Below are 13,531 nucleotides of genomic sequence, written 5' to 3' on the forward strand. Positions count from 1 at the left end.
ATATTTAAAGATATATTTTAAAGATATACCTGACCACTAAACCATGGCCATTTTCTACACTGCTTTCTCAGCCATTATTGTGTTTCTATAACCCAAATCATCTGCAGTGAATTATTTACACAAGCAGTGCACATAGCTAAATGGTGTCCTCTTGTGGTGATCAAGTGAATTGTCTCGGGCCTCCATGCAAATCCTGTTTGCAGTTGAAAACAGGAAGCCTTGAGTTGTAAAGAAGCCAGAGACAAAGTATGTCATCATAAAGCTGGAATTTATAGCAAGGCTGCCATGGAAGAAGCACTTGCTCTACTGTACAAAAACAACCAGATGCAAAGCACATTAAAGCCAGATCCCTGGGGTATGGAAAAAGTTTGGTGAGCTTTTGTTTACTCTTTTCCACACATGTGCATGAGTTTATGTTTGGAGAGAGCCATAGGAAGCCCTAAAACCCCAATGTCTGCTTCTGACTGCTAAATGTGGCGGATGTGTGCAAGATCTCACATGCAGACCAAGTGTTTTGGCACAAACATTCACATAAAATAAAAAAAAAAGCATTTTATCATCCAAATTCCTCGTCCTTCTATCCATGTTTGGGTTTGATCTTGCAGAAAACATAATAATGTCTGAAGGTTAATGAGCCGTGTAATTGTGTGCCCAGCATGCTCAAGCATTTCAATTGTAATGCTGGCAAATGCCAAGACTTTTAAAGTCCTTGATTAATAAAAGCACTGTTCACAGGTTCACACACACAGTTACTGGACATTTGCTGGACTATAAATATCATACCATTTGATAAGGGATTTTTTTTTTTTTTTTTTTTTTTTTGACTGGGGCAAAGTTTTAGAGTTAAAATGTGGGACTTTCCCATTCACCAGAAAATGATTTACATACTGTGTAATGTAGAAAAAATGTAGTCATTGGTAAAATCTTGAATTAAAGGTGCAGTGTGTAAAATTTGGTGGCATCTAGCGGTGAGGTTGAAAATTGCAATATAGAGAAGCTACGGTGGCCGACACAGGACAAATAAGTCGTCGTCTGAGACAGCAGAGCGAAGCCTGTCAAGTAAACTCGCTCTGTAGAGCAGTTTGTCCATTTAGGGCTACTGTAGAAACATGGTGGCGCAAAATGGCAGCTTAAAGGGATAGTTCACCAAAAAATTAAAATTCTGTTATCATTTACTAACCCTCCAAAACCTGTATACATTTCTTTGTTCTGTTGAACACAAAGGAATATATTTTGAAGAATGTGGGAAACTGAACAATTCTGGGGCACCATTGACTTCCATAGTATTTATTTTTTTTTCTACTATGGAAGTCAATGGTGCCCCAAAGCGGCCTGGTTACAAATATCTTCCTTTGTGTACAGCAGAGCAAAAGAAATTTGTACAGGTTTGGAACAACTTGAGGGCGAGAGTGAATGATGATAGCATTTTCATTTTTGGGTGAACTATCCCTTTAACATGTAAGGGGACCTGTGGTGAATTTAGATAGAAATGCCTCATTCTAAGGAAATAAAAACACAACGGTTCATTATGTAAGGTCTTTATACACCACTGATAACATACAGTAGGTACGGAAAGTATTCAGACCCCTTTAAATTTTTCACTCTTTGTTATATTGCAGCCATTTGCTAAAATCATTTAAGTTCATTTTTTTCCTCATTAATGTACACACAGCACCCCATATTGACAGAAAAACGCAGAATTGTTGACATTTTTGCAGATTTATTAAAAAAGAAAAACTGAAATATCACATGGTCCTAAGTATTCAGACCCTTTGTTGTGACACTCATATATTTAACTGTCCATTTCTTCTGATCATCCTAACTGTCCCTTCATTTGAGTCCAGCTGTGTTTGATTACACTGATTGGACTTGATTAGGAAAGCCACACACCTGTCTATATAAGACCTTACAGCTCACAGTGCATGTCAGAGCAAATGAGAATCATGAGGTCAAAGGAACTGCCTGAAGAGCTCAGAGACAGAATTGTGGCAAGGCACAGATCTGGCCAAGGTTACAAAAAAAAATTCTGCTGCACTTAAGGTTCCTAAGAGCACAGTGGCCTCCATAATCCTTAAATGGAAGACGTTTGGGACGACCAGAACCCTTCCTAGAGCTGGCTGTCCGGCCAAACTGAGCTATCGGGGGAGAAGAGCCTTGGTGAGAGAGGTAAAGAAGAACCCAAAGATCACTGTGGCTGAGCTCCAGAGATGCAGTCGGGAGATGGGAGAAAGTTGAAGTCAACCATCACTGCAGCCCTCCACCAGTCAGGGCTTTATGGCAGAGTGGCCCGACGGAAGCCTCTCCTCAGTGCAAGACACATGAAAGCCTGCATGGAGTTTGCTAAAAAACACCTGAATGACTCCAAGATGGTGAAAAATAAGATTCTCTGGTCTGATGAGACCAAGATAGAACGTTTTGGCCTTAATTCTAAGCGGTATGTGTGGAGAAAACCAGGCACTGCTCATCACCTGTCCGATACAGTCCCAACAGTGAAGCATGGTGGTGGCAGCATCATGCTGTGGGGGTGTTTTTCAGCTGCAGGGACAGGACGACTGGTTGCAATCGAGGGAAAGATGAATGCGGCCAAGTACAGGGATATCCTGGACGAAAACCTTCTCCAGAGTGCTCAGGACCTCAGACTGGGGCGAAGGTTTACCTTCCAACAAGACAATGACCCTAAGCACACAGCTAAATAGCGAAGGAGTGGCTTCACAACAACTCCGTGACTGTTCTTGAATGGCCCAGCCAGAGCCCTGACTTAAACCCAATTGAGCATCTCTGGAGAGACCTAAAAATGGCTGTCCACCAACTTTTACCATCCAACCTGACAGAACTGGAGAGGATCCCCAAATCCAGGTGTGAAAAACTTGTTGCATCTTTCCCAAAAAGACTCATGGCTGTATTAGATCAAAAGGGTGCTTCTACTAAATACTGAGCAAAGGGTCTGAATACTTAGGACCATGAGATATTTCAGTTTTTCTTTTTTAATAAATCTGCAAAAATGTCAACAATTCTGTGTTTTTCTGTCAATATGGGGTACTGTGTGTACATTAATGAGGAAAAAAAATGAACTTAAATGATTTTAGCAAATGGCTGCAATATAACAAAGAGTGAAAAATTTAAGGGGGTCTGAATACTTTCTGTACCCACTGTATATATATATTATATTGAATTTCTGTCAAAAAATCGTTTTTTAATACAGTATTACACATTGCACCTTTAATTAAACCTTATATTCAAACCTTTTATTTATTTACGAAAGTATGAAACTTTTCATTCATTCATTCATTCATTTAATTAAAAAAAATATTTTTTTATGATGTAAGCTTATTTTTATTGTTTATATTATTATTTACCTGCTGATATTTATAATGCTTTGGGATTGTCAAGTTTTTTTTGTTTTACCATTGCAGATAAAACATCTTGAATATTTGGTTTTGTTATGGTTAATCAGTGTTGGGTGTAATTAATTACTAAGTAATCTAATTACTGTAATTTAATTACTTTTCCCTTGAAAAAGTAATGGATTACTCTTAATTTTTCAGTAATTTATTTACTTCTGATATAATTGCATTAAATACTGTATAGACTAATTCTATATAAAACATCAAAATGTAATGTTTAAATGTGCGTTTTTAATGTAATCTTCTCCCTTTACACACTTTGGTCAGTTCAAGAATAATTTATGCAATTGTGCAATTGTATATTGTTTATCTGAAAGAATAAAAAGTGCAGTTTCATGTTTATGTATTGTTCAACAGGTCGAGGTTGATATGGGATTTAGAAAGTAATTAATAAGTAATCCAATACTTTTTAGAGAGAGTAATTAATACAGTAATCTAATTACACTGTTGAAGATGTTAATTTTTACTTACTTAATTACTTTTTTTAGAACTTACCCAACACTGTGGTTATTAGTGCTAGACTTTGGAAACCCTGGACTGCGTTTCTCAAAAGCATATTAAGCATAAGTATCGTAGAGCCACTGGCTCCAATGCTCATATGCTCTCATATATGATCAACTTAGCTCAAGATGCTTTTGAGAAACGCAGCCCTGATTGATACAATTGAATTATTTGCTTCCTTGTTGAGTCTGCCATTTACAATGACCTTGTCCATTTAGATTTTAGACAATGTTGCAGGTTCTGCCTGTCGCCTGCAGATGGTGCTGTAGTGCATGTTTGTGCTTGTGAAGAAAATAATGGCGCCCAATGCAATCTGTCATGTGTTGAAAAGATGATCTGTTCTCTGCAGTAATCAGGAATGAGGTTCCTCCCGCTCCAAAAAATTCCTCATCTTATTGAATTTTATCCCATATATCACATTACAGTGTTAAACACAAACAGGAATTCTGGGCTTTACAATTACAGCTGATGGAGGACAGTTTATCCTAGCTTGAAAGATTGAAGCCCAAACAGTAACACTGAAAGCACAGTGATGGGTAATCTGTTATGGGTTATCAGTTTAGTCATTTCCACAAGGCCAGGCAAAGACAAACGCTGCATTGTTGCGCTCTTGAGGTCCTTCATTCTAGTCCAAACTCTTGTGAAAACAAACGTAAGCTTTATAAACCATCATTTCTCAATTTATAGAAATGTCAAAGCATGGTGCATACAGGCCTCTATTCATTTACACAATGGCAGCCTTTTCTTCCAGCGCTTTCGCTCTGGCGCCCATGTGATGGGTTTGCAATGGAGGAGGGATTTTACACAGCTTTCTTTAAAATCATCAGATTTCAGCTCTTAGGAAGTTTTTATGGAGGTTGAGATTGTGTGCTGAATGTAAAGGCTTTCCTGCCCACATACTACTGCAGATCTGGGATTGTTGTGCTGCTTTAAGACTGAAGAGTCTTGCTGTGGGGTAATTGCTATGGTGTTTGCTAGGGCATTGCTAGGTTCTTCTGGGTGGTTGCTAGGGCGTCGCTAGGGTGTTATTTGTGGTTGCTAGGGTGTTTCTAGGGTATTCTGGGTGGTTGTAAAAAGAGGCAAACTTCAAGCCTTTTCTTTCAATATGGCTCACATCCCTCCATTTGAAGTCAACAGGATTTTTCACCTTTTTTTTTTTTGTCTGACAGTAGAAAATCATAATTTTCATTGTTTGTAAAAGTAATATAGCACATCTATCCTTGAACAATATCATTCATTTCCAATGTGCCAAGTTCACTAAGCTTAAGTATGAGCAACGGTTTGCTTCAGCAAGCACCACTAATGAAATGAAATTTAAACCCCAGACACTATTTGGCTGGGTTAGTGTGAGGTTTCTGTCTTTTACCTGGGTGTCTGATGATTCTCAGTTTCTGTATACCTAAATAAATATGATTTATTAATTTATAGTATAATTGCTGAGGAAGGTTACTATGAAAACACCAGAGTAAAAAAGTTACTTAAATAGACAATTTCAGTGCAAACATTCTCAACTGCTGGAACAGTATTCAGTTATATTATTTTTGGCTACTAAGGGGGTATGGGAAATAAACATTAAATGAATGATTACGTTTTACAAGCTTGTCCTGGGCAGAATCACAATTCTTTTGTGGCTCTTTGTGTTCCAGCATGCATAATATTGATGGTCATGCTTTTTAGATAACAGGAATGGGAAAATATTCACTCTTGATCCATCCATTAAAGCTTGATATCTATATTGTGGCCTTCCACAGTTGTTTATATATATATTATTATATATATATATATATATATATATATATATATATATATTCTGTATCTTCTGTGAGAATAGAACTTAAGCTAAATAATAGCTCAACATTGTCAAAAATACTTGATATGAACAAAGCTGAATTTCCATTTGTTTTTCTTCTTCCCTTGAGCATGATTTTGCTTTCAACAATATATAATGGTATAATGGTTTTTTATATATAATGGTAGTTGTTTATCTGTTCTTAGGCCTTTAAATGAGTCTAGTTCCTTTTTGTTGGTTGAAATTTATCTGTAATACTTTAAGTTTTAAAGGAATATATATTTATACATGTATTTGTGTATGTATATATAGTTTTTTTCTTCTTTTCTTTAACCACATTTTGTTATATTTGATTACTTTTTTTTTTTTTTTTTTTTTTTTTTTTTTTGATGTTGTAATGTTGTGTTTGTGTCCTCTTGTTTGAGCAAAAAAGGCATTAATTATTTACTTAAAATCTTTCCCTGTGCAATAGCTCTTTTAAAATGCAGTGCTTGGTGTCAATTGACATCAAATTGGGTGTTTTGAGTCTTGCTGTTTAAAACAAACTCTAAAAAATTCTGGGTTAAAAACAACCCAAGTTGGGTTAAATATGGACAAACCCAGCAGTTGGGTTAAATGTTTGCCCAACCTGCTGGGAAGTTTTATTTAACCCAACTACTGTTTAAAAATTACTATATGGCTGGCTTAAAATGAACCCAAAATAGGTTGGAAATTAAAAATCAGACACATAATTACTAGAGGCAACAGTAATAATCAAAATGTGAACATTTATTAATAAGCAATTTAATAAATGTTTATTTAGTTATTTATTAAACATATTAATAAATGTCAATTTCCAACCTATTTTGGGTTAATTTAAGTGAGCAATATAGTAATTTTTAAACGATAGTTGAGTTAAATAAAAATACCTAGCAGTTTGGGTCAAACTTTTAACCCAACTGTTGGAACAAAACAACCCAATCGCTGGGTTTGACCATATTTAACCCAACTTGGGGTATTTTTAATCTAATATTTTGCTGCATTTGACAAAATCAAAGTTACATGCTATTAACAAGAAAGAAGGAATAGTTTATTTTAATACAATAACAACAACAAACAAAATGGACAAAATAACTAACCTTCTATATGTATGAGCAATAATAGTGATGCTTGCTTTATGTTAACCTGTAGATTGAATAATGGAGTATTTTCACTATGCTGTGCTAGTGAACAAAGCAGTTGATGGTGGAATGTCCTCCAACCCTTCAAACAAGTGGCTCCTAAGAGCCCACACACCCACACACCCACAGCTGCCGGTCAGACCTACGCGTACACGCTCCTGTACATGTGAGTGCACACGCTGGGCTGGGGTGCGAGCAGAAAGGCTTATTGACTCTGAAAGGGAACCTGCTTCCTGAGAGGAAAGAGATTCCCACAGGAATACCGACATACTGCCGCAAAGAGGAGGTACAGGGAAAGGAGAGCCAGAGAGATGAGGTTCTGCTCTGGACTTATAGATGTTTCTCCCTTGAAATCTAATTTCGACCCACAGGAAAGGAAAATCACAAATGGCATCTCTAAGATCTTGTTTCTTCTAGATAGAGTAGCCTCACAATGTGTGTGGACACTTACCAGAAATGATCAGACCAAGTGTGCAATCAGAAGTCAGACAACTCAAACATCTCATCAAATACTTCCAAGACTAAATGATCTGCGTTGATGTCAATAGTCATTGACATCCATAGTATTTTTTCCCTATGGAAGTCAATGGGTGCCGTCAACTGTCTGGTTACCAACATTCTTTAGAAGATTAGTTCACTTTAAAATGAAAATGACCCCAAGCTTTACTCGCCCTCAGACCATCTTAAGTGTACATGACTTTCTACTTTCTGATGAACACAATCAGAGTTATATTATTAAATATCCTGACGCATCCAAGCTTTATAATGGTAGTGAGCGATACCAAACGAGTATGAGCTGAAGAAAGTGCTTCCATCCATCATAAACTTACTCCACATGGCTCCAGGGAGTTAATAAAGGCCTTCTGAACCGAAGCAATACGTTTTTTATGCTTTTTTCATAAGTTGAATACGGAAAGTGTAGTAGGACATAGCGTAAGCGTTTTGAACCGCGAGAGGCTTTACACTTTCTTCCTAAGTTGAATAACTTAGAAGTTAGATATTTCTTAGATATGTATTAACTTGTTAAATATGAATATTTTTATTACACAAATGCATCGCTTCACTTCAGAAGGCCTTTATTAACCCCTCGGAGCCATGTGGAGTACGTTTATGATGGATGGATGCACTTTCTTGAGATTCATACTCGTTATATCGCTCAAGCTCACTGCCATAAAGCTTGGATGTGTCAGGATATTTATTAATATAACTCTGACTGTGTTCATCAGAAAGAAGAAAGTCATATAAACCTAGGATGGATTGAGGGTGAGTAAATATTGGGGTAATTTTCATTTTAAAGTGAACTAATCCTTTAAAATATATTCTTTTGTGTTCAACAGAAGAAAGAAATTTATACAAGTTGTGTATTTTTGGGTGAACTTCCCCTTTGAATAAACTGTTCTTAAAAGAACCATTTTTTCTTAGTGTGAGGAATATTTTAACCCTTGTGCAACCTTATGGACATTTTTGTCCATTTCAGTTTTGTTTTTTGTTATAAGTGTGCCTTTGTTAATGCCAACTAAATGAATTTTGGCTCAGGTGTTTATTTTTATTGGAATTTTAATATTTTACCCTCATTTCCTGCAAAAAATCAATTTTACCCTCCATACAAAAAATACGCACACTCAGCAGCATTTGGACAAAAATGTCCACATTGAAACCCATTAAAACTGCAATTTTTTAACCCAGGGCCATTTGACTATAAAATGATACAATATTTGCAAATAGGCATTCACTCTATCGGCAAGGCTTCAAATTTGACATTTTTACCATTTTTTACTAGATTGTGCCATATTTTCAAATTTGGCATATAAAAGATATACTTGCTTTATTTGTGTTTTCTACTTATGCATATTATCAATATGTCAAATTAGTCAATTGGAAAAATAATGCAGCTATAATTGTGTGGGTATGTTGGTAAGGATGTCAGAGTGTAGTTTGCATGCTTTTCCTGAAAATTTAATGTGTGTAATTATTTTGAAAAAATTATATTGTACTGGCAATCAAAAATCTCACTCCATGTATGAGTCACATCCTTGGCAGGGTCATAGGGTCATGTGTAGGGCCATGTGAAAAAAGTCAAAGAAGGTTAATGAGCTTTGAGGTTTTTCTTTTTCACCCAAACACGCATCTTAACCCTTGATTGCACTTTTTCACTTACATTGTTTTTGTACGGAGATAAAAGGTACGCTTGAATTTGAAGTAGAAGTTCAGAAGCCTCTAAAACACATTGTTTTAGTTTTCACCACAAGAAAATGCTGATTTTTAGTCTGGTAGATTTTATACAAAGTTTGAGTTCACACAGGTGTCCTCACAGCCAAACCTATAAATATGTGGTGCTTGAAGGGTTGATCATTTCATTGTTTGAAGAGACGTTACTCAGCAGAGGAAGCTCTGAAGCTAGTGTTGCCCACTGACAGTGAGCACACCGGTGCATTAGAAGCCGTGGATGTAAAGAAACCGATTTGTAAAGCGTTAAAATTCTGAAAATGAATGAATGTTTGGTATCTATGGAAAGAACAGATGCTGGTTAAAACATTGACATCAGTGAAAGTGGAAAAAAATATGAATATATAATATTTCTATGACATTTCTTGGCATGGACATTTTTGTCCATTATGGACCTAAGTGTTAGTTTTTGTAAAAAATCTGACACTACATAAAAAATATAAATGCCTCAAAATTAATGTTGTTGTTCTTCACTGACCCACCCAAGAATCTATTAAGCAAAGAAAAAAAATTCTGCTTAGCATTTAGTTTGTGAAAATAAACTACTATTTTTAATTTTTTCATAAAAAAACTATGACAGTTTTTTGGCATGGACATTTTTGTCCATTTTGCAGCTATGTGTAACTTTTTTTTTTTTTGCATGCACAAGGGTTAAGAATCTAAAGAACCTTTTTCCACTATAAAGAACCTTTTGTGCAATGGAAAGCTTCCATAGACGTCAAAGGTTCTTCATGGAACCACAGATGCCAATAAACAACCTTTATTTTTAAGAGTGTATGTCAACATTTGTCTCATTCATGTTTATTTCTCCACAGAAATTTTAGAAGAAACATCTGAGACTTCATTGAAACTTATGAGCTCTCAAAAGAGCAGCCTCTTGTCATGATTACATGGGAATGCTGGTGTTTACACCAGGTATGCTCTTTAACAAAACTTGGATGCTGGAAAATAATCTCATTCTGCATGAACAAAGCGCTGTTCTTTACAAAGTTCTGGGCTATTCGCCCATGTTTTTGATCCACTTGGATTTAAGGCATTCTGACAACATGGAACATTTGTGGGATTGCTGTAGGGAATGATTCTGTTCCGGATGGCGGAAGGATGCAAGGTCAGCTGGTTCCCCTTCAAGTCAGGCATCATTACAGACGTCCTGCGGAGGCAGTAAGGCTTTCTAGAACGGACCATTTCCAGGTTCTCATGCAGTCAGAACAAAGAGCTCAGAGACTCCATCTCACTTAGACAGCCATGTGATGTCAAATAAATGCACTGGATGTAACAAATGTTCACTTTTAATCACATCTTCTCTTTACTAAAGAGCCAGCATTAATGTATTCACTATCCTCTAAAAGTCTTTAAAGTGTGCACTGAAATCCCACCAGAGATGACCTTTTATGGCTCCATCTTGTTGGTCTGGCAAATAAGCCTCATTCTTTGCTGTCTAGTCATCTAGTCTGTTTGAAAAATCTGGCAAACATCTGGAATCGGTCCCTAAATTTGCTAGAATGTCATGCCAGCCTAAGTAGTATGATGATAATGAATTGCATGTGGGTCATACATACCTGTCATGCTGATAAATATAAGTACTAATGTTGATAATATTGAGTTATTCACTCTCTTAAATATAGGGTTATTAACTCTTAATATGCTCTAGCAGGTGCACAAGAATGAGTTGTGAATTGCTTAGTTACCTTCTGAGAAAAGTTGCTTTTAATAAGCATTAAAGTGTTAGTTCACCTAAAAAAAAAAAGAAAATTCTGTCAGCATTTACTCAACCTCACCTCGTTCCAAACCCATAAGACTTTTGTTCGTCTTCAGAACACAAATGATGATATTTTTGATGAAATCTGAGAGACTTCTGTCCCTCCATTGAGTCTATGCAACTACCACTTTGTTGCTTCAAAAAGTTCATAAAGAGATTGTAAAACTAATCCATATGAATTGAATGGTTTAGTCCAAATTTTCTGAAGAGAGATGATCACTTTATACGCTGAACAGATTTAATTTAGGCTTTTATTCACTTTTTTTTGGTGAACTAACCCTTTAAGCCACAAGAGGCTGTGCTTTACGGTGATTTTACAGCAGTACAATGGTAAAATCACTGTAACGCACAGACTTGAATGGCTTTTTTAACTTTCAAAAGTTTGGGGTTTTGTAACAGTTTACAATAATGTTTCATTAGTTAACTGTATTAGTTAACATGAACAATACTTCAGCATTTATTAATGTTACTCAATGTTAATTCCAGCATTTACTAATACATTTGTATTTGTTAACATTTGTTAATGCACTGTGAACTAACATAAACAAACAATGAACAATTATTTTACTAATAAATGAGACCTTGAAGTGAAAAGAACAGAGTTGATTTGTAATAGAAATCTTTTGTAACGTTATAAATGTCTTTACTGTCACTTTTGATCAATTTAACATTTTAAGTCTGAACTTTCCATTGTACATGTTTTGTTTTTGTGCAATGTTCAGGAAGAAGAGATTAAAATTCTATGTTGTCAAACATGGCAAATCCTTCAAAGCATTTATAATAACCCATTTTTTTTTTTTTTTTTTTACCATAGCACAGGATTTGATCTATTCAAAATCTGTCCACTCTGTACTCTACCTTGACATACTAATTGGCTCACATTTGGCCCCTGAACACACAAGTTCTTGGGAACAATGAGTACAAACATATTTTTCATACTTCTCTCATCTTCTCTGCCCAGGCATTGGCCTCTCAGACCTTAAAGGGCCCTTCTCAGAGCTGTAAATGAGCTGTCAATCACAGGCTAGATCCTTTCACTGATTGGCTCAGAAGGCCGATCGGGGTGGAATGATGGGAGAGTGGTGATATATTAGCCAAAGGCCAAAATAAAGGGACAGAGGTTTCTTTATGCTCAGAGGGAGCAGCAGAAGGAGATTGTTGATGTGCCACGTACACGTGCCCAAAGTTTAAGTTTAAGTCACTCAGAGAGTTTCATTTCAAGCAGGAAGCCAAAGCTGAAAGAAATTTCCTTTTTATGGTATTGAATACTATCCGTCCTGTTACATAAGAGGTGTGAAGAGCGGATACAGATAGAAGAATAGATCCCTTCATATCTCTTGTCTCCGAGCGGAATGGATTGATGTGAAAATAAATTCCACGGGCCTGTTGGCAATGGTGGACACATGATAAAGATTAGTTGATGTGCCGGTCCCTCTCACGCATATTTGCTTTAGTAATTAAGAGGAGGAAACAAGCCAAAGACCTCTAAGACCCCTAAAAAAATGTGCACAGACACAGTTTCACACTTTTCAGCACAATTTATAGAGTATGTTCTAAGCTTTCATCCTTTGAAGATGATCTTGGATGTGGTAGTGGTGCTGTATAATAGCAGCTTTGTGTAGAGTTATGTGCAGCGTTATGTAAAAGATACCAGCAGCAGAGTACGTTGAGATAGAGGACATAATAACATCAAATACATAACTGCATCAGCGCTTTTTAGAGCAAGTCTTATTACACATCAAAATACGGTAGTACTAGTGTTTGCTATAGTCTTTTTTTTTTTTTAATGAATACTTTTATTCAGCAAGGATGCATTAAATTGACCAAAAGTGACTGTAAAGTTCAATAGAATGGCATTTATTTAAAATAGAAATGTATTTATATTATAAATTATATATGTTTATAAATGTGTTTACTGTTAAGGCATACCAAACATAAAGGTTTGTGAAAGTGATGCTCCATCACACAGAGAATTTAAACTTTTGCTCCAACATACTTGTGACTGATGAGAAATTCACCGATGTTATGAAGCTAATTAAAGAATTAGTTCACTTCAGAATTCAAATTTCCTGATCATTTACTCACCCCCATGTCATCCAAGATGTTTATGTCTTTCTTTCTTCAGTCAAAAAGAAATGAAGGTTTTTGAGGAAAACATTCCAGGATTTTTCTCCATATAGTGGACTTCACTGGGGTTCACCGGGTTGAAGGTCCAAGTTGCGTTTTTAAAGCAGCTTCAAAGGGCTCTACAGTAAGGGTAAGGGTCTTGTCTAGCAAAACAATCAATAATTTTCTAAAAAAAAAAAAATTATATACTTTTTAACCACAAATGCTCATCTTGCACTGCTCTGGGATGTGCCACGCATTGCAGAATCTAGTAGGAAAGGTCATGGGGGGCCGTTGGCAGAAGTACCGATCCAGTGTTTACAAAGCGAACATGCAAAACATACTTCCACCTACATCAGGCGTGACCTTTCCAACGTGATAGAAAATGACCTATCTTTTCGCTAGATAAGACCCTTATTCCTTGTCTGCGATCATGTAGAGCCCTTTGAAGCTGCACTAAAACTTGAAATTTGAACCTTCAACCCGTTGAACCCCAGTGAAGTCCACTATATGGAGAAAAATCCTGGAATGTTTTCCTCAAAAACATTAATTTCTTTCCTCCATAATTTCTTAGATATCTTGGATG

General features: G+C 36.2%; 1 long non-coding RNA gene across 1 annotated transcript; it reads left to right on the plus strand.

Moving 5' to 3' along the window:
• The first annotated feature begins 174 nt into the window (after positions 1-174).
• On the plus strand, positions 175-10,910 carry LOC125273240. The gene is made up of 3 exons (XR_007186027.1): positions 175-371; positions 9,896-9,995; positions 10,153-10,910. It is a non-coding gene; the product is annotated as an uncharacterized LOC125273240 (long non-coding RNA).
• The last annotated feature ends 2,621 nt before the right edge of the window (positions 10,911-13,531 follow it).

This window comes from Megalobrama amblycephala, linkage group LG8 (genome assembly GCF_018812025.1).
Source record: "Megalobrama amblycephala isolate DHTTF-2021 linkage group LG8, ASM1881202v1, whole genome shotgun sequence".
NCBI lineage: Eukaryota > Metazoa > Chordata > Actinopteri > Cypriniformes > Xenocyprididae > Megalobrama > Megalobrama amblycephala.